This window comes from Felis catus, chromosome B1 (assembly GCF_018350175.1).
Source record: "Felis catus isolate Fca126 chromosome B1, F.catus_Fca126_mat1.0, whole genome shotgun sequence".
Lineage (NCBI taxonomy): Eukaryota > Metazoa > Chordata > Mammalia > Carnivora > Felidae > Felis > Felis catus.
Window position 1 is genome coordinate 105,852,342 of NC_058371.1, and position 27,454 is coordinate 105,879,795.

At 34.7% G+C, this 27,454-nt stretch overlaps 1 pseudogene; it reads right to left on the minus strand.

Moving 5' to 3' along the window:
* Positions 1–3,456: 3,456 nt before the first annotated feature.
* On the minus strand, positions 3,457–27,454 carry LOC101096229 (annotated as a pseudogene).

The following is a 27,454-nucleotide window of genomic DNA, read 5'->3' on the forward strand; positions in this document are numbered from 1 at the left end:
TCTTCTAGTTTGTCCATACTATTGGCATACAATTTTTCATAATATTCTCTTATAATTCTCTGTGTTTCTGTGGTATCTGTTGTTACTTCTCTTTAATTTCTAATTTTATTTATTTGAGTTTTCCCTTGTTTTATTCCTGATGAGTCTGGGTAGAGATTTATCAATATTGTTTGTCCTTTCTAAGAACCAGCTCTTGGTTTTATTGATCTTTTCTAGCATTTTATTTTTCTGGTCTCTCATTAATTTTCACCCTAGTCTGTATTATTTCCTTCCTTTTACTACCTTTATACTTTGTTTGTTCTTCTTTTTCTAGTTCCTTTAGGTGTATAGTTAGATTGTTTATTTGAGATTTTTCTTGTCTCTTGAGGTAAGTCTGTATTGTTATAAACTTCCCTCTTACAAGGAAGTATCCCAAAGATTTTGGATCATTGTGTTTTCATTTTCATTTGTCTCTGTGTATTTTTCTGATTTTCTCTTTGATTTCTCAGTTGGCCCATTGGTTGTTTAGTAGCCCATTGGTTGTTTAGTTGGCCCATTGGTTGTTCTTTCTTATGATTGATTTCTAGCTTCATATTATTGTGATAAAAATATATATATATATGATGTGATTTCAGTGTTATTAAATTTTTTGAGAGTTGTTTTCTGGCCTAACATGTGATCTTTTCTGGGGAATATTCCATATGCACTTGAAGAGAATGTTTATTCTGGTGTTCAAGTCCATCTTGTCTAATGTGTCATTCAGAGCCACTGTCTCCCTATTCATTTTCTGTCTGAATGATCTATCCATTGATGTGGGATGTTAAAGTCCTCTGCTATTTTTGTATTACTGTCAATTTCTTCCTTTATGTCAGCTAATATTTGATTTTTGTATTTAGGTGTTTTATGTTAGGTGCATAATATTTACAATTGTCATATTCTCTTGTTGAATTGATGCCTTTATCATTATGTAATGCCCTTCTTTGTCTCTTGCTACAGTCTTTGTTTTAAAGTCTATTTTATCTGATATTAGTATTACTACCCTGTGGTTTTTTGTTTTCACTTCTACTTGCATAGAATATCTTTTACAAATACCTTCACTTTCAGTCTGTGTCTTTTTTTTAAATATAATTTATTGTCAATCTCTTGTAAGCAACACATAGATGGAATTTTTAATTTTGTTTTGTTGTTGTTAAGGTTTATTCAGTTTTTAGAGACAGAGACAGAGACAGAGCATGAGTTGGGGAGGGGCACAGAGAGGAGACACAGAATCTGAAGCAGCTCCAGGCTCTGAGCTGTCAGCACAGAGACCGACATGGGCTTGAACTCAGCGTGAGATCACGTCAAGAGCTGAAGTCAGACGCTTAACTGACTGAGCCATTCAGGCACCCCTAGATTTAATTTTTAAAATACATTCTGTCAGTCTATACTATTTGATTGAAGCATTTAGTCTACTTACATTTAAAAAACTTTTTTTTTAAACATTTATTCATTTTTGAGAGCTAGAGAGACAGAGTGTGAGAAGGAGAGGGGCAGAAAGGGACAGAGACACAGAATCCGAAGCAGGCTCCAGGTTCTGAGCTGTCAGCACAGAGTCCAATGCCTGGCTCGAACCCAGAAGCCATGAAATCATGACCTGAGCTGAAGTTGGAAGCTTAACCCACTGAGCTACCCAGATGTTACTCTATTTACATTTGAACTAGTTATTTATAGGCATGTACTTATTGTCATTTTAATTGTTTTCTGATTGCTTTTTGTAGTTTTTCATCTCTTCCTTCTTCTCTTGCTCTTTTCTCTTGCCGTTTGACTGCTTTTTTAGTGTTATGCTTGGATTCCTTTCTCTTTTTTGTGTGTGTATCTATTATAGGTTTTGATTTGTGGTTACCATTGGGTTTATATATAACATTCTATATGTAAAGCAGTCTATATTATGTTGATGATTACTTAAATTCAAACATATTCTAGAAGCACTAAGTTTTTATTCTTCCTCCGCATTTTTTATATTTGATGTCATGTTTCACATCCTTTTATTTTGTGTGCCCCTTGACTAATTTTTATTGATAAAATTGATTTTACTACTTTTGTTTTAACCACCTTACTGGATTTATAAGATCAATCTATTGCGATACGTTTACTTTTATCTGTGAATTTTTTTCCTTTCAATATTTTCTTATTTTTAATTATGGCTTTTTGTTTCCACTTAAATAATTATTTTTAACATCTATTGTAAGATTAGTTTAGGGGTGTTAAACGCCTTTAACTTTTTTTTTTCTTGGAAAGTATTTATCTTTCCTTCAATTTTCATTGATAATCTTGCCAGGTATAGTATTATCGGTTGCGTTTTTCCTTTCAGCACTTTGAATATCTGATGCCACTCCCTGGTGGCCTGCATAATTTCTGATGAAACATCAGCTGAAGGCCTTGTGAAGTTACCCTTGTATGTGCACTTCTTTTCTCTTAATGCTTTTAAGATTTTCTTTTTGTCACAAATTTTTCCATTTTAATTAGGGGTCTTGGTGTAGACCTTCTTGGGTTCATCTTGTTAGGAACTCTGTGTTTCCTGGACTTAAACGTCTATTTCCTTCCCTAGATTACAGAAGTTTTTGGCTGTTACTTTTTCAAATAAAATTTATGCCCCTTTCTTTCTCTTTTATTTTTCTACTTCAAATGTCATTACACTTGATGTCAGAGTTCCCTGAACCTTTTCTCGTTTTTTATTCATTTTTCTTTTTGCTGTTTGGCTCGATTGATTTCCAGTAACCTATATCCCAGATTGTTTCTCTGTTTTTTATCCTTTAACCTACTGTTGATATCCTCTAGTGTAGTTTTCATTATCCTTATTGTATTCTTTAGCTCTGAATGCTTCATATATATATATATATATATATATATATATATATATATATATATATAATTTCTTTTTGAAGTTCTTACTGCGTTCATCTACTCTTTTCTCAAGTCTGGTGAGCATCTTCTTTGTGGCTATTACTTTGAACTCTTTATCAGGTAGTTTGCTTCTATTTGTTTCCTTTTGCCTCTTTTTCTACGGCTTTATTTTGTTCTTTAATTTGGATCACATCCTTCTGTGTCATTTTGTTGTACTCTCTGTGTTTGTTACTATGTTTAGGTGTGACAGCTATGTCTCCTGGTCTTGAAAGTAGTGGCACTGATTAGAAGATGTCTGTAGTGCACCAAAGTGCGGTCCCCTCTGGTCACCAGAACCAGTGCTTCAGGAGAGTCTCCTATGTGTACTGCATGTGCTCTCCTGTTGTGGCTGAACCACAGTTACTGTGGGCATACTGGTTGTTGGGGCTGGCTCTCGTCTCACTTGGCTGCAATGACCCACTTTGCGTGATGTGGGAGGGCAGAGCTTGTTCTCTGTGTTGCCAGCTAAAAGGCCCAGCTGCAGAAACTATAGACGCACTGGTGTGTGGACTTGTCTCCTCACCTTTACAGGGCAGAAGTCACTTTGTAGTGGTGCTAGTCCTGGCTGGAGCTACCAGCAAAGTGTGGTGAGGCAGGAGCTACTTTGGAGGAATGCCTGCCGATGCAGGCAGTTTGGTTGAGGTGGGTCTGCAGGGCACACTGGGGCAGGGCACACTGTGCTAACAAGGTAATGGAGAGAATCCAGCCATCTAGGACAGCAGAGGGCCAAGAAAATGGTACTGTCCAGCATTTTTGTTCCTAGAAAAGTCTCCTGCCGATCTCTAGCACACATTACGAGATTAGTCAATAAATCTCCTTCACATATACCCCCAAGCACTTTTCAAACTGCTGCTCTGTGCTGTGTCTCACCTCAGTTATTATTATTATTTTTTTAAGTTTATTTATTTTGAGAGAGAGAGAGAGAGCAGGGGAGGGGCAGAGAGAGCTGGAGAGAGAGAATCCCAAGCAGGCTCTACACCATCAGTGCAGAGCCCAACATGGTGCTCAATCCCACGAATCATGAGTTTGTGACCTGAGCTGAAATCAAGAGTCAGATGTGTAACTGACTGAGCCATCCAGGCGCCCTTCCCCTGAGTTATTTAGTGTGCTGTCTCTTTAAGGGTGGGGACTCAGTTTCCTATCACCTCTGGATCTCCTAGAATTAAGCCTCACTTATTTTCAAAGCCAGACATCATGGGTACTCATCTTTCCAGTGCAGTTCCCCAGGGCTAGGTGTGCCCAGTGTAGGGTTTGATCCCATCACTCCTCTGTGCTTGTAATGTCCCTCCTGTTTCTGGTTGGTCACACAGGGGGTTTGGTTCCTGACCATGTCTCTACCCCTTTTACCTTTTTTGATGTGGGCTTCTCTCTATAATTAGCTATGGAAAATCTCTTCTGCTAGTCTTCAGATCATTTTTAGAATTAGTTTCATAGATGTAGTTGTTACTTTGGTGTCTGTGGGGACAAGGTGAACCCAGGATCCCCTTACTTTGCAATCTTCTCTATTAGTTTGTTTACATATTTTATACCTTTTTTCTTATATGAACACTTCTGTAATAGCACATCAGGGAAAACATTGTATTTGGGCATCCTATTAAAAGTCAGGCATCTCGCTGTGGTCCCACAAGCTCTTTTTTTTTCCTTGAATTGAACTATTATGAGAATTTGAGGTTCATTTTATATGAAATAGTTAAGACAACTGAATGCCTTCATTATACCTGGGGGAAATGCACAAGAACTGGATTTTTTCTTTTCATTCTGCCTTTTAGCTCCCAATCAAAAAAAAAAAAATTCTCCTAAAAAATTATTTGTGCCTTTATTATGATGCTATGTCTTATCTGGATTTAAAGAAAAAGAAAGCACACAAGAAGAAAATGTTATGCCCATGTTACTATAAAGAATAATGTTAATTTCCATTGGTGTTCATGTGGAATTGGAAAAATGATCATTTCATGGTTATATGCCCTCCTACTTCACTTTGCTACTATTAAGGTACCAATTCAAAGCTTGAAAAAGTATCTGTTCATTAATGCAAAAAACAAAAGCACATTTGGTTTGTATTGACTTGAAAATCAGTGGCTAAAATTATCAACAATGATATTAAATTTTGACTGATTATTACTCTCTCCCTAGTGTCCTGATTCCAACAATCTTCTATCACACAGAGTGGTCCTTTGAACCCTATCTACTTTCTTATCCAGGACTCCTCTTAAACTCCTTCCTAGAGCAGATCCAGACTTTGTACCTGAAACTTACACATTTTGGAGGCTTTTTTTTTTAGGATAAAGAATAAGGAATACAAATATAAAATTAGAGATAAAAATAAATCTTGGATAAATATTCTAAATATTGCTAAATATTTTAGTAAAAATTGGAAAAATTATCAACTAATTGCAACTTATAGACAGTTTCAAAAATAACAAAAATACAGAAAAACAATAACATGATATTAACTCTTTGACTCACCCTTAAATGTTTTTTATTCAAAACTTTTAGTTTCAGTTCTATAATTGCTTCTTTTTATGATAACCATATTGCAATATAATTTTCTATAGAGAGAATAGAAAGATATTTCAGATTTACTTCAGGGTAATCAAAATTTGTTGTTATTGTTGATCGCTTATAAAAATAAATTTAAAATTCACAGATTGTAGTAGTAGCAAATAAAAAGAAACATTAAAGACATTTTAAGACAACAGAAACTGGAATGCAGGAAAATATTTGTTGATGTGATTACTTCTGCATATATATAAAGAATATAACCAAAACTTTAAAAAACTGAATGTTTACAACAAATAAGTAAATGAAACTTTAGTAGTCTAAAGGAAGATATTGAAAACCAGAACATAAGTAAGTATAGAAGATAAATAGAAAATCAGAAAAAGATACTTACAATGACTAGAAGCAGGATGTTTTCTGAGTGCTCACTTTTGACATGGTTCGTGGAAAACATATCTGCGACATTATTGAGAGCCTATTTTGCTGTACCTTTCTGTAATATATTGAATAATTCTCCCCCACCTCATGCAGCAATATGCCCACCTTAAATCTGTAAATGTGACCTTATTTGGAAAAATGTCCTTGCAGATATAATGATGGTAAGGGTCTTGAAATGAAATCATTCTGCATTGCAGTGGGCTCTATATCCAGTGACAAATACTATAAAGAGGAGAGAAGGGGGGAAGGACACACAAAGGAGAAAGTAATGTGAGAATGGAGGTAGAGATTTAAGTTACACAAACCAAAAGCCAAGGGAATCATGGAGTCACCAAAAGCTGTGAACAGCAAGGAAGGATTCTCCTCTAGAGCCCTCAGAGGGAGTGTAGTCCTACTGACATCTTGGTTTTAAACTTCTGACCTCCAGAACTAAAAAGGAATAAACTTCTGTTATTTTTATGTCACCTAATATCTGTTAATTTGTTACAGCAACCATAGGAGACTAATAAGCCTTCCTAGGCCAGAAGGACTCAGAAAACAAAACAAAGCATATACATAAGCATACACACAGACACATACTATACATACATACATACATACATACATATATATGTGTCCACTTTTAAAATTATTTTTTAATTTAAATCCAAGATAGTTAACATATAGTGTAATAAAGAGTTCAGGAGTAGAATTTAGTGATTCATCACTTACAGAAAACACCCAGTGTTCATCCCAGCAGGTGCTCTCCTTCATGCCCATCACCTCTTTACCCCATTTCCCCACTCAACACCCCTCCAGCAACCTTCAGTTTATTCTCTGTACTTAAGTCTCTTATGATTTGTTTCCTTATCTGTTTTTATCTTATTTTTGCTTCCCTTCTATTTTTATCTGTTTTGTTTCTTAAACCCCACATATGGTTAAATCATATATTGGTCTTTGACTGACTTATTTCACTTAGCGTAACATACTCTAGTTCCATCCATGTTGTTGCTAATGGCAAGATTTAATTATTTTTGATTTCTGAGTCATATTTCATTGTATATATCACATCATCTTTATCCATTCATCAGTCAATGGACATTTGGGCTCTTTCCATAATTTGGCTATTGTTGATAGTGCTGCTATAAACAGTGGGATGCATGTGCCCCTTCAAATCAGCATTTTTGTCTTCTTTGGATAAATACCTAGTGTGCAATTGCTGGGTCATAGGATAATTCTATTTTTAATTTCTTGAGGCTATTTTCCAGAGTGGCTGCACCAGTTTGCATTCCCACCAACAGTGCAAAAGTGTTCCCCTTTCTCGACATGCTCGCCAACAACTATTATTTCCTGAGTTGTTAATTTTAACTATTCTGACAGGTGTGAGGTGGTATCTCATCGTGGTATAGATTTGTATTTCCCTGATGATGAATGATGTTGAAACACATGATGTTTTCATGTGTCTGTTAGCCATCTGGATGTCTTTTTTGGAAAAGTGTCTATTCATGTCTTTTGCCCATTTCTTCACTGGATTTTTTGTTTTTTGGGTGTTGAGTTTGATAAGTTATTTACAGATTTTGAATACTAACCTTTTATCTGATATGTAGTTTGCAAATATCTTCTCCCATTATGTCAATTTCCTTTTATTTTTGTTGATTGTTTTCTTCATTGTGCAGAAGGTTTTTTCTTGATGAGGTCCCAATAATTCATTTTTGCTTTTGTTTCCCTTGGCTCCAGAGACATGTCTAGTAAGAAGTTGCTGTGGCCGAGGTCAAAGAAATTGTTGCCTGTTTTCTCCTGTACGATTTTAATGGCTTCCTGCCTTACAATTAGGTCTTTCATCCATTTTGAATTTATTTTTGTGTATGCTGTAAGAAAGTGGTCCAAGTTCATTCTTCTGCATGTCACTGTCCAGTTTTCTCAAACCATTTGCTAAAGAGACTGTCTTTTTCCCATTGGATATTCTTTCCTGCTTTGTTAGAGATTAGTTGGTCAAATATTTGTGGGTTTGTTAGGCTTATTTATTTAGAGAGGCAGAGGGAGGGAAATAGGGAGAATCCCAAGTAGGCTCCGTACTGTCAGTGTGGAACCCAACATAGGGCTAGGACTCACAAACCATCATGAGATCATGACCTGAGCCGAAATCAGGAGTTGGTCACTCAAATGACTGAACCACCCAGGTGCCTCACCTGTCTGCTTTTTCTAATTTGAGGTGTAAAATGGCACCTAATAGTTTTAATCGGCATTCCAGTTTTTCAAGAGTGTTTGGTTACTTTATGATATGTTTGCTAGTGTTAATTTTTGGAGACAATTTCCCTTGGGTTTCTAATTTTCCTCATTTTTTGTGAGTAAGCCATAGACTGTTCTTTTTTTTATGACTATCTTTTCATAGAAAACAACCTTGGAAAATGATTTATTCCCCCTTGTAGGAATGGACAGGCATGTTACTACTTATTATCAAAGATTGGGGTTCTTAAGCTCAGGTTTCTCTTCAATAGCACTACCCTCTATGTGTACAGGTGTCATCTGATCCTCTTTATGTGGTTCTGTGATAACTGGGACTTGTAGCACAGTGCACTGGAGATACCCTGACTACTGCATTTACCATGAGTAATAAACTGTCTGTCTCTGACCCAGGTGTCTCTTACCTTCTAGCAGCATCCATAAAACTGTGTCAGGCTAATTTGTTAATTGTAAGTGGTACAAAATCTATTTTTCAGAATCTTCTTAATATATATGACTGTCAAACATGCATCTCTGTTTGGCCTTTATCTAGGTTACGAGTTCATGACTAACACTTATAATAGTCTCCTGGGCATTATGCCTGAAAAGGCCCGTAACATCCCATACTGAACATGCTCTGAAATTGAGTTCATAATTTTTTTCAAGTACTTTTTCCCCTCTTTGAATCAAAACCTCAGTTAATATGGTCACCATCTTACACTAAGAAGTATTTGACTCTCTTTTCTTCTGCTTCATAAAATCTGCTAATCCTTCCTGTTAATTTTATTTCCAAAATTGCTTGCATATACTCTTGTCCATATACGTGTCTCTGCCTGTGTACTGGTCTAGGTCCTTTGAGAAGCAGATGTCAACATGTTAGAATTTATTTAGAGGAAATATGTGAGAGAAAATGGTGAGAATTCTGGAAAGGCTGGGAGAGCCAGTAGATCATGATACAAGATTGCCCTGGAGTAAAGGAATAAATTTTGGGTGAGAGTGTCTAAGAATGGGCCTACCTTAAGTATTCTGCTGACATCTACAGTATTCCTGAGGGCAGTCTTTGAGAAGCACAGGATGGCATAAATGCCTCAATGGTGACCTGAGTCAATTATTTTCCCCTATTTGGAGATCTGCAAAATGCTTTTTCCTGGTTGTCACAGCACTCATGCAGGTTTTTGTGGTGTTTTTATAATAGTTTTAATATTTAGCTTTATCCAGAAACTCCCTATGGTAATGTGTCCTCAAGTGTGTTGCTAGAATTAAGTTCCTAGAATACAAATCTGATCATTTATTTCTCTTTTTTTTTAAAGTTTACTTATTTTGAGAGATAGAGAGAGAGAGAGAGAGAGAGAGAGAGAGAGAGAGAGAGAGAGAGATCGAGCATGTGCAGGTGGGGAAGGGGCAGAGAAACAGAGAAAGAGAGAGAGAAAGAGAGAGGAACCAAAGCAGGCTTTCAGCACAGACCTTGATGAAGGTCTCAATCCCATAAACCATGAGACCATGACCTGAACAGAAATTAAGTTTGTTGCTCAACAAACTAAGCCACCCAGGTGCTCCCTGACCATTTACTTCTTTGTAAGAAAGTATGAACATGTTCTTATTACTGCTATCCTTCCAGGTCCTTTGCCTTTAAAAGAATGTGCCTACCACAGTATTTCAAGCAAGAATATCCTAATTTCTGCTCTCAAATTCAGTCAGTTAATTTGGCATAGCAACAAATTTTTGGCCATTTTCCCTGTTGAGTGACTTAAACAAAACTTCATAAATTTTAGGGTTAGGCATGAGAGTCTTCTTGTACAATTTCCTCTACCTGGTATTTTGAGTTATAATTATAGCACTTAGGCCTAGAAGTCTCTTTGTTAGGGCCCCCAAACGCTTGCATTCACCTTATCTTCCACTCCATTCCTCTTAGGCATTCTGAGTTTGATGTTAAAATCTCTGCAGTGGCATGTCTGACAACTTAATTAGATCTGCAGACAGCGCTGGTGAAAAATTTCTTCCACAGGGCTTGGGAGTTGAGTGCGTATAAAGGTACACTTATATTCTTATGGTTTTTTGACAGTAATTTTTAATATTCATAATAAAGACCTTGTATTCTCCTCACAAATTTCATATGGGTCAAACTTTATGTGTACTTACTTTAATTACTTTTAGGTTTTTTTTTTTTTTTATAGGATGGCTTATTTAAAGATTTTTAAATTTCTCTTTTGCTTTTAGAATTTTTCTTTTCTGGCATTTATTTTCATAGTTTCTATTTTCCCCAAATCTTAATTTTCCTTATTCCCAGTTCTCTAAAGAATTGAAAAATAAATGTAATTGTATTTTAATATGTCCAAATTGTGATTGTAATCTAACTAAAAATTAAATATAAAAGTTAATAAAATTGAAATTATTTTATTTATAGTTTCAAAGAATATTTACTAAAATATTCAAAATCCTATATTAAAGTTAAAATGAATTATATAAGTTATAATTAAATAATTAAATGAAATAAAAAATTTAAAAAGAAAAACATTTTATTTAATCTTTGGCATTTTTATTAAATCTGAATATTTTCAGATCAATAAAACCCTTTACAGTTCAGTGAACATGTTACCAAAGTGAAAATGGTATTAATTGCACTTTGTGATTGTTCATTTTATGGGTGTACTTGACTGGGCCACAGGGTCCTTAGACATTGGTCCATTATTCTGGGTGTTTCTGTAAGGGCGTTTCTGGATGAGATAAACACTTAATAATGGTTGGCTGTATAGAACAGATTGCACTCTTTATTGTGGGTAGGACTCATCCAATTAGTTGAAGGCCTGAATAAAAGAAAAAGGCTGACCTTCTCCCAAATAAGTGAGAATTCCTTCCTTCTGCCTAATTGTCTTCTAGCTGAGACTTTAACTGAAACATTGGCTCTTCCTGGGACCTGAGCCAGCGTTAGGACTAATTGTATACCATCAGCTCTCCTGAGTCTCCAGCTTGCCATTCATCTCGTAAATATTGGAACTAGTCAGTCTCTGTAATAACATGAGACAATTCCTTCTTTTTTAAAAAAAAATTTTTAACATTTATTTTTGAGAGACAGAGTGTAAGTGGGGGAGGAGCAGATAGAGATGGAGACACAGACCTGTCAGCACAGAGCCCAATATGGGGCTCAAACCCACAATTCATGACCTGAGCCGAAGTTGGACGCTTAACTGACTGAGCCACCCAGGTGCCCCAAGACAATTCCTTCCAATAAATCCCTGTGCTTTCTCTCTTATTTCCACACCCATCTCTATTATCTATATCTATTTTGATTGGTTCTGTTTTTCTATAGAACCCTAACACACTCTGTATGCACTTTATGTCTAAATTATAATGCACACACACTCACATATACACATACATTTAAACATGAACAGATTATTTAATATTGGAAAAATCTCTTTGGTCATTGTAAGCCATTGTTACGGCTACTGTGCTAACTTGTTCATACCCTGGTATCACAATTTGAGGCACCAAGGAAAGCAAGAAAACAGATGCTTGACACTGTACTTCATTATGCAAGAATTTATTACATTCTTAATGTCTGAGAGGAAGGATGTGACAAGTTAATTAGTCTTTTATCTTATCTAAGCACTTCTATCACACAATTCCTCTCTGCAATGCAAAATAGTGCTTGTCTTCAACAATAACAGTGACACCATCTGCCAATCTCCAGGGCACTCAGATGTAGTTGTGTTTTGTTATGAGGACCTAGAACAAGAAATCTGAAGTAGTCCTTAGGACTGGAAAAGCATAAGTCACAACAGCAAACGTGTAGAGTACCTGTGAATGCTGGCTGATGAATCCTAAGTGGACATAATTGTGCGTGTGTATATATGTGTGTTTTTATGTGTATGCCTACAATTTCCTTTTTTAAAAAAAAATTAATATTTATTATTTATTTTGAGAGAGAGTGTAGCTGGATTCTCACAGAGTCATGACACCGAGGCTTTTCTTTCCAGGAAGCAACTTTATTCCTGCTGGCACCGCTCAGTTGGGTTCGTACCCAAAGAACTGAGCCCCGAACGCCACGTGGCATAGTTTTTAATATACTTTTTTTGCTTCTTTGTCTCCCATATATGGTAACACACAAACATGCAGTTTGATTAAGTGGTCTCATGTTACAGGGTCCTGAGGGATGTTGTCACATACACATATAGCCAGGTTTCCTTGAGGTGTTTTTTTTTTCTTTCCTTAGGGAGGGGACTCTACCACAAGAGAGAGCATGAGCAGGGAAGCGGTAGAGAGACAGGGAGAGACAGAATCCCAAGTGGGCTCCACATTCTCAGTGCAGAGCCCGATGTGGGGCTCAAACCCACAAACCGCAAATCGTGACCTGAGCCAAAACCAAGAGTCGGACACTGAATGCACTGAGCTGCCCAGACAGACACCCCTGTGTATGCCGATGATTTCTAAGTCCGTTAAAAGTGATGGATCTAAATCAGCAGTCCCTTTTTCCTGGGTGTCATGATGGTAGCGAGAGAATTAGCCCATAAGATTTCCATTTTGTTGGAGTTCAAAAATTTTAGGGTCCCACACTATGTTCTTTCTAGATATACACTGAATATTTATGTTCTTCCCAAGTTCATATGTTGAAATCTAACTTCCAATGTGATGGTATTTGGAGATGAGGCTTTAGTAAGTGATTAAGTTATGAGGGCAGAAGTAGTACCCTTATAAAAGAGGCCACAAAGAGTTCACTCACTACCTTTCTCCATTTGAGGTTATAGCAGGAAGATTGCCATTGATGAGCCAGAAAGCAGACCCTTATCCTGGGCTCTCCAGCCTCCAGAACTGTGAGAAATATAGTTCTGTTGTTTATAAGCCACTTAGTCTATGGTATTTGATTATAGCATCCTGAAAAAAATGGAGACACTGTAAAAGAAAAAGTAGACCTACTTTGGGGTAGACACTGCATTAATCTTACTGCTTCAATGGTGAGCAACAGACATAATTTCTAACATTGCAGTCCCTACAATCTACTGATATATACCCTTGTTAAACAGATGATTAGCCCAAGTTTGTGTTAGTAAATATGTAGCTAATTCTAATTGGTAGGGGATGAATCACTGCTATGCATGATAAAAGTTAGTTTCCACTAGGTACACATATAAATATCAAAGAAGGTAGTTTCCCAAAGAGAATTCTGTGTTTATGCAGATGTCCTCTATTATGAAAATTAAAATTTAAGAGGATACCTGAACAGTGATACCTAGGGTCTTACATTCGAACTTTATTGCCATATGATTCATATTTGGAGACATAAGAATGGATGAGAGCCCTAGTGACAAAGTATGGAGTAAATGTGAATGAGGAGAGGGGCCAGAACAATTTTTACAATTTTTCATCAGGCAAACAAAACTGAGGCACATCAGCCAGAAACATAGTTTGATTTGACTGGTTAAAGTAGTTTCAGAGTTTCCTTGGCAAAGACTAGATTCTTAACCTAATTAGATGAACTATGAATTATGCTTTTGTTGCTCTATAGATTTTTAAAGTGTCATTGTTCTCTGAGGACTGAGTGTTCCAACAACAGTTTAACCATGTCTCTAGGACACAAAAAAAAATCAAATATTAGTGAAATCATTATTATTAACTGGGGAGATTTTGGAACAAATTTCTGAGAAAAGATCAACAAATAAGTACATCAGTTAAAAGAATTCAACACCAGAACTGTATCAATAATTTGGAAATGATGAGCCAAATATATTTGTTTAATATGTATTCATGTAGAGTCTAATACTTGGGTTCAAGAAATAACCACAAAATGTAAGAGGAGACAGTGGTTCAAATAGCACCTCATACAATTTAGAAATTTAATTTCTAGTAAGCTTAGGGTGAGTCAACAATAAGCGACAGCTGCCAAACACACTGATAAAATTTCAAAGTCCTGTAATAAAAGCATAACCTTTAGAATGAAAGAAGTAGTGTTTTTTTTGTTTGTTTGTTTTGTTTTGTTTTAGTTTTATACAGGCAAATAAAAGGTATAGTGATAAACTGGAAAACTTTTAGAAGGCAGTTGTAGGAATGATGACAGTGCACAAACCAGAAGATATTTATCCTATAAAAGAGAAAGCTCAGTTGTCTTTAACTATGTGAAAAATTATCCATAAAAACTAGATTAGACTTGTTCTTTAGGTCCTGGTTTCTATTTAGATAAGGCTGCCAAGAAAGGAAGTCGGAGTGAGTGACATTTTATCAGAGATGGAAAGGAGGTGATGGATTGAGCCGAATAAAGATCTGGGGGGAATAAGTATCATTTGAGTAAACAGCAGCTGCACAGGCTGAGGCAGAAAGGAAGATGGGCTGGAAAAATAGTATTCCATACACAAATATTATGTTACAAATGATGTGTGTGTACATACACACAGATATATTCAATTATACATGTGCTTTACAAAATTATTTCACCAACCACCAATCTAGAGTCTTAGGTTATGGGTGCACACTCAAAGTGGAAAAAAGCTGATATGAAGCATTTCAACAATGATGTCCCTTCAAACTAATCAGGGTTGCTTTCCCATTTGGTGGTTTAGTGAGGGCAATTAATCCTTTAGATTGTTCTTCTAGACTGTATCTTTGAAAATAAACAATACTAGTTTATTTAGCTAAAAGTTGTAATGACTAAAATTCTTCTACATCCATTTAGGCAAAATTATTGATTCAAGTTTATTTTTAGTCTTCCTATTTTACATAGAAAAATACACTAAACAGTTGGCTATTCAAAGGCAGATTATTGAAGTTTATCTGCAAATATTTTCTCAAGTTTTTGGTTGACATGCTTATCATAGACTTGCTAAATTAACTCCTTTGTTAATATTGTCTTGCCGCCTTTGCTCCCAGAAGATTATTTCAGGATAATTTCCTTATGTGAATTTTAATCATACTTCTGTAGTTGAAAATTACCCTTTTCTTAATTATAATTTCCTGAGGAGAGCCTTAAAGATTTTATCAGATTCCTTCTCAAGTGTGAATAATGCATTCAATTTGATTAAATAAAAGACAAAATAATTTAGATTTTATTTTTTTAATTTTTTTTGCTTATTTATTTTTGAGAGAAAGAGAGTATGAGTAGGGGAGGGACAGAGAGAGAGGGAGACACAGAATCTGAAGCAGGCTCCAAGCTTTGAGCTGTCAGCACAAAGCCTGGTGCGGGGCTCAAACTCACAAGCTGTGAGATCATGACCTGAGCTCAACTGACTGAGCCACCCAGGCACCCCAAAATAATTTAGATTTTAGCAGATGTGAATGTAAAACAAAAGCAAGCTTGTAGTTAAAAAAAATCTCATTTCCTAAAACATAAGTACCTCTCTGATGTCCTATGATCTTTTACAGAATGTGTTCTCGAGCGCGCGCGTGCGTGTGTATGTGTACCAATTTGATCTTCACAAAAAGATTTTGTTAGAATAGGTATTGTGTATATTGAAAAACAAATCATAGATGTTCAACAACTTTACAAAGAACTTGAACCACGGTCTTCATCCAGTTCAAGATAGTTTCCACTTTTAATTGATCACTTTCCTAGCAATGTTTTATTGGAAAACCAAATAAACTGATTAAGAAGAAAGAATGAGGAATCAGCCTCGTGACAGCATGAGTCCTTCCCCTTGTCTTTCCTTGTCAACTCATAACCAATAAAACATTCATAACCCAACAAAATTTTCTCTGTATGACATCCTAGGACACCAGGGACATCCGTAGATCTGATATCTGAAGGTGAGTGGATTACATTTTGTGGAGGTGCTGGAACTGAAGGAACAGGAGAGGAGCCAGAGGAGAAGTGGCAGTGGTATCTGTAATCCCAAAAGCACAAGCAATAACAACCAGTAACCCCTCTGGCAGAGAGGGTAGAGGTTAGAAAGTGCCCACTCCCAAATATAGCCACAAGTCAACTCAAGTAAAAGAAACCAAAAACTTGTGCTATAGCATCACCTGCTGGAAAACAAAAGAAAGTCCTCTAATTCCCACCCTGTTGAAAGTAAACAAAACTTTACCTCAATAAGAAAGGTGTTTACTACTTCAAATGCACTGGCAAAGGTACATCATCAAACACCTTGAAAGATCATGTAATATCTATCACAAAAAGAAAGTAACAAGTCTCCAGAAACCAAACTCAAAGTCAGGGAAAATTGGGATCTAACTGAGAATCCAAAATAGCATTTATAAAGAAAGTGCTACAAGAAAATTCAGGAATTTAATAAATGTAAAGAAGGAGTAATTTATCAAAGATATTGAAATTATAAAAAAAAAGAACCAAACAGAAATTCTGGAGGTGAAGAACTCAGTGAGGTGAATAACACATTAGAAAACATAGGAAATAGAGCAGATTGATGGAAGAGACAAAAATAATTGAACTGGAGGAAAGGAATCTAGAAATGATCAGGTGGAAAAGAAGAAAGAACTGGTATTTTAAACAGTGAAGAAATCCTATAAGAGCTATCAGACTCCATTATGAGAGCCTATATAAAAATAATAGGTATGCCAGAAGGAGAAGGGGTTAGAGAGGTTATTTGGAAATAATAGCTGAGAATTTCCAAAACCTGGGGAAAGAACTAGACATATAAGTCTGTAAAGCTAATAGATCATTTACTATCTCAATGCAAAAAGACTCTTTCCAAGACACAGTATAATAAAGCTGTCAAAAGTCAATGATAAAGAAAGAATCCTTAAAGCAGCCAGGGTAAAATAAAAGAAAGTAACCTACCAAGAAATTCCCATTAGACTATCGGCAGATTTCTAAGCTGAAGCTCCATAGGCCAGAAGAAGAGAGTAGAATGATGTATTCAAAATATTGAAAGGTAAGAAATGCTGGCAAAAGTAGTCTATCTAGCAAAATTATTCTTCAGATATGAATGAGAAATTGAAGCTTTCTTGGAAAAACCAAAGCTGAGGGAGTTCACCATCACTAGACCTGTCTTACAAAAAAAATGTTTAAAGGAGCTCTTCTATCTGAACCCCAAAATGACACAAAACTTTTAGTAATGTTGTAGACAAACTGAACCAGATAATTGTAACTCTTTTAGAACAGGGTGTTAAAAAATTATATAATAAAGTTTAAAGGGAAAAAAAATCATTAAAGGTAACTATAGCTACTACGATTTGATAACTTAAGCATAAAAAAGGATAATTTGTGACAACAAAAATATAAAACGGGAGGAGGAAAATGATGGGACCTATTTAGGCAAATAAAGATAGCTGCTATCAGCAGAAAAGGGGTTATTTTATCTATGAAATATTTTATGCTAACCTCATCATAACAACAAAACAAACATCTAGAACAAAGACACAAAACACAAGAAAGGGGAAACTGAACAAATCATTATACAAAACCACCAAACTAAAAAGTCAGAGACAAAAGGAAAAAGAAACAATGGAGAAGTACAAGACAGCCAGAAAACAAAATATAGAATGTCAGTAGTAAGTCCTCGTATATCAATTATCATCCTAAACATAAACGATTTGAACTCATTAATCCAAAGGTATTCAGTGGCTGTATAGATTAAAAAACAAGTCTAATTACATGCTGTCTTCAGTAGACTCATCTCAACTCCAAAGAAAAACAGACTCAAAGTATGGGAATGGACTATGATACTCCAGCCAACTGGTAATCAAAGGAAAGCAGGTATAGCCATACTTGGAAAAACTAGACTTCAAGTCAAAAATGGCAGAAGAAACAAAGAAGATCATTATATAATGATAAAAAGGGTCCATACATCAAGAAGATACGACAGTCATAAACATATATGTTCCCAACATCTGAGAATCAAAATATATTGAGCAAGTACTAATAGATTTTAAGGGAGAAATAGACAATAACTAGGCAATAATACCATAATATTAGGGGATTTCAGCACTCCACTATAAACAATGGATGGATTGTCCAGACAGAATATCAACAAGGAAACAAAGAAATGTTGGAATTGAACGATGCTTTAGAAAAGTGGACTCCATATACTGTTTGTATGTATATATATATATATATATATATATATATATACACACACACACACATATATGTATATGTATATACATATATATATGTATATACTCCATATACTGTTTGTATGTATATATATATATATATATACACACACACATATATGTATATGTATATACATATATATATATATGTGTATATATATATATACCAACTACCAGCAACTGAATGAGTACATATTCTTCTCAAATGCACATGCAACATTCTCCAGGATAGATCGTATAACAAGCCACAAAACTAATCTTAGCAAATTTAAGAAGACTGAAATCATACCAACTATCTTCTCTGACCACAATGGCATGGAATTAAAAATCAGCAAGAGGAAGGTGAGTAGATCAGCAAATATGTGGAACGTGAACAACACACTTGCTTAATGGATCAAAGAAGAAATCAAATGGATCAAAGAAGAAGTCAAAAGGTAAATCATAAAGTGTCTTGAAACAAATGAAAATGAAAATACAACATACCAAATTTTGTGGGATGGAGCAAGAGCAGTGCTGAGAAGAAAGTTTATAGAAATAAACTTATATATTAGGAAATGAAAAGGACTCAAATAAGCAACCTAACTTTACACATCAAAAACTAGAAAAAGAACAAATTAAGCTGAAAGTTAGCAGAAGGAAAGAAATAATAAAAAATAGAGCAAAAATAAATATGTCAGAAAAACAGGATAAATAAAACTAAAAGCTGGTTCTTTGAAAAGATAGACAAAATTGATTAATCTTTAATTAGACCAAAAAAGACTCATATGCTTAAAATTAGAGATAAGAGACATTACAACAGATAATACAGAAATACAGAGAATTATGAGACTACTATGAACGGTTATATGCCAACAAATTATGTAATCTAGAAGAAATTGATACATTTCTAGTAACACACAACCTACCAAGACTGAATCAGGAAGAAATATAAAATATAAACAAACAAGTAATGAGTCAAGAGATTCAGTCAGTAATCAAAAAGCTCTCAACACAGAAAACTATATGGCCAAATGGTTTTACTAGTGAATTCTATGAAACATTTGAAGGAGAATTAATTTCAATCCCCCTCAAAGTCTTTAAAATAGCATTAAAGATGAGGGACAACTTCCAAACTTATCCTACAAAGCCAGCATTACCTTGATATTAAAACAGATAGGGATACCACAATAAAATAAAATTATATACCAATATGCCTAATTAATACAATAAAAATTCTCAACAAAATAGTAGTAAACCAGATTTAAGAACACATTGAAAGGATTAAACACCATGACGAAGTGGGATTTATCTCTGAGATGCAAGGATAATTCAACACACACAAATCAATAAATGTAATTCACATCAATCAAACAAAAAGTAAAAATCACAGTCATCTCAATAGATGCAGAAAAAACACTACAACAGCATGCAACATCTTTTCATGATAAACCCTCTTAACAGAGTGGGTATAAAATGAACATATCTCAAAATAGTAAAGAGGATATATGACAAACCCACAGCTAACATCATACTTAAATGGAAAAAAATTGAAAAGGTTTCCTCTGAGATCAGGAACAAGACAATGTTGGTCACTCTTGCCACTTCTATTCAATATACTATTGGAAGTCCTAGCTTCCAATAGTATTGGAATTAGGCAAGGCAAATAAATAAAAGGCATCCCAAATGGGAAGGAAAATGTAAAATTATTGATATTTGCTGACAACATAATCTTATATATAGAAAAATCCCAGAGTCAATCAAAAAACTGTTGGAATCAATGTGGCAGACTACAAATCAACCTGTAGAAGGAGTAATAAAGAAACTGTCCCAATCACAATAGCATCAAAAACAATAAAATATTTAGGAATAAATTTAAGGAAGTAAAAGATCTGTGCAAATGAAAACTAAGATTTTACTGAAAGAAATCAAGACACAAACACATGAAAAGACATCTTGTGTTCATGGATTGGAAGAATAAGTATTGCTAAAATGTTCATACTACTCAAAGTCATTTATAGATTCAGTGCAATTTCCATCTAAATACCAAAGGCATTCTTCATATAAATAGAATAAATAGTCCTCAAATTTGTATGGAATCACTAAAGACCCCAAATAGCTAAAACATTTCTGAGAAAAAAAGAACAAAGCCAGAGATGACATACTTCCTGATTTCAAATTATATTACAAAACCATAGTAATAAAAATAATATAGTACTGACACAAAAATAGATACACAGTCCAATGGTACAAAGTATCCCAGAATTAAATGCCAGTGTATATGGTCAACTAATACCTGATGGGGAGCCAAGAAGACCCAATGGGGGGAAGATAATCTCTTTAAAAAATGGAGCTGAAAAAGCTAGAGAAACATATATAGGCAATTAAATTAGACTCCTATCTCACACCACTCACAAAATTAACTTGGAATAAATCAAAGATTTAAACATAAGACCTGATACCATAAAGCCCCTAGAAGAAAACATAAGGAAGAATCCCATCAATATTGGTCTTGACAATGATATTTTGGACATGGTGCTAGAAGCACAAAAACAAAAATAAATATCAACAAATATGACTACATAAAATGCAGAAGCTTCTGCACAGCAAAACAAAACAACTAAATGAAACAGCAGCATACAGATTGGTAGCAAATATTTGCAAGTCATTTATCGGATAAGAGGTTAATATTCAAAATATATAAAGAGCACAACAACAAAAAAACCCAAATTCTCTTAAAAATGAACAGAAGAACTAAATAGACATTTTCCCAGAGGACATCAAAATGGCCAACAGACTTATGAAAAGATGTTCAACATCACTAATCACTAGAGAGTTGCAAATAAAAAGCAGAATGAAATATCTCCTCATACCTGTTAGAATGTTCAAGAAGGCAAGAGACAACAAGTGTTGGTCAAGATATGGTAAAAAGGGAATGGTTACACATTATTGGTGGAAATGTAAATTAATCCAACCCTCATGGAAAACAATATGGAAGTTCCTCAAAAGTTTAAAAGTAGATCTATCATATGATTCAACAATTCTACTTCTGGGCATACATCCAAAGGAAATAAAATAGGATTTCTACAAGAAACACACTTATGTCTATTGCAGCATTCTTCACAATAGCCAAGAAAAGGAAATAGTCAAAATTCCAATTAATAAATTAAAATATGAAAAGACGTGATACACACACACACACACACACACACACACACACACACACACACACAATGGAATATTATTCTGCCATGAGAAAGGATGATATCCTGCCATTTGTGACAAATTGGATGGACTTTTAGAACATTATGTTAAGTGAAATAAGTCGAAAAGAGAAATACAAGTACTATGTAATATCATTTATTTGTAGAATCTAAAACAGTCAAACCTGTAAAAACATAACAAAACAGAGTAAAATGCTGGTTACCAGGATATGGAGAATGGGGGGATAAGATTGATGGTATTTAAGGTGAGTAGTAAACAGGACATAGAGATCCTAATGCACAATATAATGAATAGAGACAATAATATTGTACTATAATTACGTAATGTGATAAATATTGCTTCAGTGGTGGTATTACAATACATATATGCATCAAAGTAACATGCTGTGCACCTTAAATTTACAAAATATAACGTGTTAAATTAAATTTTTAAAAAGAATAAAGAATGACCTAACCAAACTGGATTAAAATGTGATCATGAGTATCAAATTCTGCAATATTTGACATTATAACTCCCTACTTTTTGAAACTGCATTCCGTTAGCCTTCTGGATTCTGGATTCAAATCAATCTTTTTCTAATCCTTCTTTTAAATTGTTTTTGATGTTTTATCCTTTTATGCTCTGAAACTCCATGTTTAATAGGGTTTTATTCTCCTCTTTGCAGCCTCTATATTCTTCCTTAAGCATCTCAAATTTCTATTATCAGAATCCATCTGTCTTCCCAATCCATCAGTCTTTATTCTGAGCAGGATATATCATCTGTTGATAAAGATGTGATTGTGTAAAGATGGCAATTAGAGAAGCCTGAAAATGTTTACAAAAACAATTTATTGGAACGCAACACAAAGTCAACTAAAAATAAGAAAAAAAGCTTCAGTGAGAAATAAATATATTGAGAAATAAACATAATTTGAAATCTAGAGCTTTGTGCTGCAACTGATTGGTGTGTTCCAAGAGTGTTCACAATTCCAGAATAAGAAGCTCAGAACACTAATGTGGCATTATTAGCAGAAGGAAAGAGGGATTCAGGGATGGGGGCAATCTTGTCACTCAAATGCTCAGGACTAAAGAGCATTAAGATGTGAGTTCTGTGGGTACAAGGAATTGTCTGTTTAATTCACTGTCGCCTATAATCATGCTAGTATCGGTAGTTGTTTAATCAATATTTATATCAATGAATCAAAAATCTGGATGGGAGAACCATTACTGACAATGCACATGGTGGATATTCTAGGAGACTTTTTATTACATTGAATTTTCTTTAAAATATAGTCAGTTTTAAAAACTGCTAGTTTAGGAATGAACTTATCCAATGTATTATTCTTCTTTTTTCTAACTGAACATAATCATCAAATGACAATGTTAAAAACCTTAGGTTTGGGAAGGGTAAGTTTGAAAAGAGGTTTGAATGATAAATATAGCATGTGCTTTTATTTCTTGGTCTGATTAGATTTGTATTGATTTTCTTTGTGTTGAAAGCAAAGTGTTTTATGCCTGTTTGGATTCATCTTTCTAGTTCATTTATTGTTGATGGAGAACACTAAGTATCAACTATAATTTTCTTAGAGCACAGATATTCTGTTATCAGTGGCAGTTCTGAGGTTATCAGAGAAAAAAAAATGTGTGTAGAACCATTAATATGCCTAAGGGATATTCATGTATGGGTTTTAGAAAGCTTGCTTTGATAACTAAATAGATTTATTTTGTATATTATTCTTATTATTAATTAAAATTTTATTTTATTTTTTGAGAAAAAACCTTTCCTTTAATGCAGTAATTGACCTATTTTGACCACATGCCAGTTCTCTAGTTAGGAGGAGGTAAGAAACCTAATAGTCCCATTTTATTTTATCTATAAACAAAGGAATAAAGTCCCTAAAGGACATTGGGTACTAAAAGAGAAAAGATTAATTTTTGGTCTGTTTTATTGAATAGCTCCATTAATGATGCGTTTCATATGCAGCTAGAATTTCAGTTTCAAAGAACTAAGAAGTAAGAATTAACAGAAAGGATGGGGATCTTTAGGTAGGTTCCAAAAACACTGAGCAAAGTCAGAGTTCATTCATTTTAGTGATCTCTCTTAAGAGTATAAAGAAACCACAGTATTTACACAGCAAGATTGCAACTTTGTGTTTCTATCATATTGATAGAATATAACTGATATTTTGTAATGTTAATTAGATTATGAATAAAGTAACAATTGGTCCAAAATATTCAAAAGACTTTATTCTACATTGAAAAATATGGTCATGTATTTCATTTGTCATTGGGTAAAGAAAATCCATACTGCTTTTGTGTAAATTTAACTTCTCTAAAAACATAGTCACAAACAAGCAACTATGGCATTTGTATTATTGGAAATATTAACTTTCATTTAAAACAAATACTTTTTGAGAAAAAGTTAGGGTTTTAATTTCCTCTGTTTTCAATGTTTTGTAGGAGTATTTCTAACTCAGGGGCAATCAATATGTATGTTGAAGGTGAAAGTGGGACAACAATAAGGAAAAAAAAATTGTCCTTTTGTATTTTTTTTATTACAGTAGAAACATAGCAACAATAATCTTGAGTGTTAATTTTACTGGGCTAATCCTTTATTGATTTGCTTGTCAAATTAGCTCTATAAATAGTATATTAATAAATGAATGATAATTAAATTAATAAATGCATAAAATAAAACCCAAAATAATACCCAAACTATCACAGGGATCATTTTCTGTTAGTTGATGACTAATTTCCTTCAGGCTCTCTGCTCTAATGCTATCTTCTTAGAGGGATGTGGTAGACATGAACATATGCTGCTGAGCTTTTGTGACCTTGAAGCATAACTGATGCCCCCAACCAGTTCCACTATCATGTTGAACCAAAGCTATGATTCCTAAGGGCTGCTCTGAGCCAATAACTGACTGTAATGGGAGTAACTAATGATAGCCCATTCCTTGAAAATGAGAAACTCTCTAAACAGGCAACTCTAGCTTGAAAACTGTCTTGTCGCAATTTCTTTAAAACTGCAGTGAAGTCTGAGATTCCACATACTGTTTTCTTCCTCTCTGTTATAAGGTGGTCTGAGATCTCACGCTACCATCTCTGGCTCTGCTCCTTCATCCTTCATGGACATTTTCCTCAATAAAGCTTTTGCTCATCTGACCCATCTTGGTGTCTGCTTTTGAAGAACCCAAACTATCACAGAGCATCCCCTGGTCATTTTCTGTAAAATATTACCCCATCATTTTCCAGTTTCTTTAGCCCAGCTTCTTCTTCTTTTTAAAATATAATTTATTGTCAAATTGGCTTACATACAGCACCCAGTACTCATCCCAGTAAGTGTCCCCCTCAATTCCCATCACCCATTTTCCCCTCTCCCTCACCCCTCCCACCCACTCTCAGTTTGTTCTCTGTATTTAAGAGTCTCTTGTGGTTGCCTCCCTCCCTCTCTGTTTGGAACTATTTTTCCCCCTCCCTGCCCCCATGGACTTCTGTTAAGTTTCTCAAGATCCACATATGAGTGAATACATATGATATCTGTCCTTCTCTGACTGAAGGACACTCAGCATAATACCTTCCAGTTCCATCCACGTTGCTGCAAATGGTCAGCTTCTTTTTTTAAATTAACACCTATTATCTTGTATCTGTTTATTTTCTCTCTCCCTCAGTAGAATGTAAGATCCTTGAAGGTGGAGAATTTATTTCTTTAGTTCCTATAATGCAGCATCCGTACTAGTGCCTTTTGTGTGGTTGGCTCCAAATATCTGTTGAATGAATAAATGCAGGAAGAAAGAGCCTAACACAGGTGTGGATTCTGCCTATAGTGAAATTTAGTAATAACAGCATTAGTTTCTGTGTTGCTAAACACCCCTGTCGGTAAATAACTGAGAACATTTTAAGCATGTTGTAAGAATCTTTTGTTTATCTATCTGATAATGATTGAAGTAAGAGTTTCAAAGTTTTAGTTATTAAATTACTTTTTAAACTCTTCAGCATTGCTAGAAGCAGCCTATACACAAAAGAGCCCTCGCAGTTTTGGTCCCCATTAAAATGGTATAAATAGTAATCACTGAACCCTTCAGCCTTTCCTTTTTTTTTAATATCACCCAGAAATCAATTCTTTAGTTTTTTAAGTTGAATTGTAATTAACATATGGTGTTAGTTTCAGGTGTATGATATGATTCAACAATTCTATACATTTCTTGGTGCTCATCACAATGAGTGTACACTTAATCCACTTTATCTGTTTCATCCATCCCTCCACCCATCTCCTCTCTGTCATCAGTTTGTTCCCTGTATTTGTGTATTTTTTTGTTCCCCTTTTTTGTCTTTATTTGTTTTGTGTCTTACATTCCACATATGAATGAAATCATATGGTATTTGTCTTTTTTTGACTGACTGATTTAATTTAGCATCATACCCTCCAGGTCCATCCATGTTGTTGCAAATGGCAAGATGTCATTATTTTTAAAATTTTTTTAACATTTATTTATTTTTGAGACAGAGAGAGAGAGAGAGAGAGAGAGAGAGAGAGAGAGCGAGCATGAAGAGGGGAGGGTCAGAGAGAGAGAGGGAGACACAGAACCCGAAGCAGGTTCCAGGCTCTGAGCTGTCAGCACAGAGCCCGACACGGGGCTTGAACCCACGGACCGCGAGATCATGACCTGAGCCGAAGTTGGACGCTCAACCGACTGAGCCACCCAAGCGCCCCAAGATTTCATTACTTTTAATGGCTGAGTAATATTTCATTATATATATAGTAATATAACATATTTCATTGTATATAATGTATAATAATATATAAGACATATATCTATATAAACTTCTTAATAGATTCATCTATCAATGGACACCTAGGTTGCTTTCATAGCCTAGCTATTATAAATAGTGCTGCAATTAACACTAGCAGCATACATCTTTTCAAATTACTAATTTCATTTTTTTGTGGGTAAATATCTAGCAGTGGAATTACTGGATCATATGGTAGTTCTATTTTCAATTTTTTGAGGAAACTCCATACTGTTTCCACATTGGCTGCACCACTTTGCATTCCAACCAACAGTACACGAGGGTTCTTTTTTCTCCATTCCTCGCCAAGATTCATTCCTTGTCTTTTTGATTTTAGCCATTCTAACAGGTGTGGGGTGATATCTCGTTGTGGTTTTGATGTATATTTCCCTGATGATTAGTGATGTTGAACATCTTTTCATGTGTCTGTCATCTTTTGTCTTCTTTGGCAAGATCTTTAGTCAGGTCCTCTGCCCATTTTTTATTGGATTATGTGTTTTTGTTTGTTTGTTTTTTGTTTTTTGCTTTTTTTTGGTATTGGTCTATGTAAGTTCTTTACATATTTTGGATATTAACCTATTATCAGATAGGTTATTTGAAAATATCTTCTCCCATTCAGTAGGTTGCCTTTTTGATTTGTTCATGGTTTTCTTCACAGTGCAAGGAAGAGCTTACTTTAAAACACATGTTATTCTAAGTTACCACAATGATAAACTAAGCTAATGTCTATCATTATATGCTATAGAATACATCCTTTCTCTCATGTTAATTATTATTACTATTAATTATTATTATTTGCTGATTTCAACTCAATCAGGTGAGATGACTAATTACCTCTGAAGTAAATTACTATATTGACCTTTCTCCTTACTCTAAGTAAATAGACTACATTTCCACAGGTTTAAGTAGGAAGTGTTTATAAAGAAATATCAATAAGCTCGCAGCAACAACTCTAAGACCACACCGTAGAACTTGGTGGTTAACTAATACTGCTGATCCTAATGCTTCAGTGTCATTTTGAAAGGGCTATCATAATTATTTATTATTTTATTTTTAGATTTTAAATCATTTTATTACTCAAAATAAGCTTCATTTTATTACTTAGTTTTCTAACTGTGTTCTGTGCCTTTAACAGTTTCAGGATTTTCTGCTCCTCGATACAGAAAGCACACTTGATCCAGTCAGGGACACATGTAGCACATATGGAACCACCATAGGCCCTCTGACATGTTTTTTTCATTTTAGACAGCCTCATAAGAACTTTAGTTCTTATAGCATGGACCCTTTGAAGTCAGCCTGAAAACACGTCACATGCAGATTTTGGTACTTTTGCAAACCTCTGGGTATAAAAGTAAACAATTCTATTAGCAGGGGTTTGCAATAGCCTAGTTTTGCTAGAGGCTGTATTGTAGGATAGCTTATGACAGTATGTGAAACACTGGACCAT